Source organism: Protopterus annectens, chromosome 8.part0 (assembly GCF_019279795.1).
Source record: "Protopterus annectens isolate FY-2018-M chromosome 8.part0, PAN1.0, whole genome shotgun sequence".
NCBI classification, from domain to species: domain Eukaryota; kingdom Metazoa; phylum Chordata; order Ceratodontiformes; family Protopteridae; genus Protopterus; species Protopterus annectens.
Genome location: NC_056741.1, coordinates 391,833,592 through 391,835,521, shown reverse-complemented (window position 1 = coordinate 391,835,521; position 1,930 = coordinate 391,833,592).

Sequence of the window (1,930 nt, the reverse complement as noted above, 5' to 3'; positions counted from 1 at the left end):
ACAGTAGACAGAAGTACACACAATCATGGGCAATATCAGAATAATACCACCATTAATCTGTGACATTGACATAAAACATGTGATTGTGAGTTATTATACATGTTCTGCATGAACACACTTGTACAATTGTCATAATTTGTCAGTAATCTATAAGGGAAATCAAGCACACCTTCCTCAAAAATGACTTTTGGCAGTTGTTAGGATGAACATTGTTATACCTGTAGTTTAAATTACGAGCAATCCTAGCTAGTAGTGAGGTTTGCATGACACATATATGCTATAATCCACACTTGCTAGAATGCAACCCATGCCATCAATGTTGTCAATGAGCTATGCATTTACTGGGTGCATCACAGCAAGATGTATCATACATGCATCTTGTAGAACACGTCGAAGGGAAGTCTGCACTGTCAATTCATAATGCTTATGCATCACAAAGAATACTTATATATGACCAAAAAGATGAGTGGCAAAAGTGATACACTTGAGTAAATCATCACTGGAAGATGTGTGGCGAGGTACATGCAAAAGGGTACATTGTACTCAATCACAGGTGTGATGAGGGCTGAGAACAATGGGACTATAATGTCCTTTGACTATACTTGGTAGTTGTGCTACATCTAATGGATTTGTCACCACTGTGGTCACATGCTGGTGTAAGTTTCAATGACTATCTGCCTGAGTACCCAGGTCACGTACAACTTGGTCTGATCTTAGGAGTGTGCTATCTCTATTGTAATTAGCTTGTGTATTTGCTTTCAGAAAGGGATTAATTATGCTTTTTATTCATGTAGTACATCTCCATGGCTCTGGCAACAAACATTTGTGTGTGCTAATACTTCCTGCAGTATATCAATGGTGTTCTGGGATTCAATAAATTGTCCACAATTTGCAGTTGTCCGCAAAGATGGTTAGGAAAAGGATGTCTATGTCTGTCTTGACTTCTGAGACTTAAATAGTGAACAGGAAAGGGCCTAGTACAGAACCTTGAGGTACAGATCTGTTCACTGGAGTCTTGCTAGAGGAGACGTCACACACTTTAACATTATTGCGTCCTGTCTGTGATCCATCTGTCTACCCACATGGTGACATAGGTGTTATGCCCACTTCAGACATTTTCTCTGTAATACCAAACTGTGGATTTGTGTCAGATGCCGTGGCCAGGTCAAATTATATGAGATGACACTCTTTTCCTCATGCATTCCCTTGGTCACCTTCTTGAAGATGTCAACCAGATTTAACAGACATGATGTAGCCTTAAACAATCAAAAATGGGCTGGGTACACAGTCGGGAGATTACCTGTGCCCTTTTTGATAAGGTCCATGATGAGTCTTTGGTTTAACTTACAGATGAGGAGAGTCAGGATTATGGGCCCATAATTCCCTGCATAAGGTAATGGTTCCCCCTTGTTCAGATGGATGACTGCTGCTGTACACCCTTCTGCCAGAACATAGACTGTCTGGAGGCTGTGTTTAAGTGGGATCCAACTGCTATGTCAGATTTTAAGTTATTGTATAGGTAACCTGGGATGTTGTCTGGGCCCACTGATTCTGTGTTTTTAGCCTTAGAGAGTGCACAGATGAGCTGCTCTCCTGAGAAATTAACTGAGTAATGTTTGCATGTATACTTTGGCTAATGGCCAATGGAGATGGTGGTGCATTTTAAGACAAACTGCCAGCTTTAAATTGTCTATTTTCTCCAGTTGTGTATGGGCGGTGGCATCCACAAACAGAACTGTGCTTAGTTGTGTATTCTCCTTAATATTTCACACTTATTTAAAAAAATGATTTGTAACAACACCTCCAAATGCAACCTTGGTTATGCATCACATGCCACATAGTGGTACTGTTCACACGGTCATACAACTCTACCAATGTCGTGTAATTACATCAATTGCACAATATATGTCTATCTGATTTTCACTGGAAA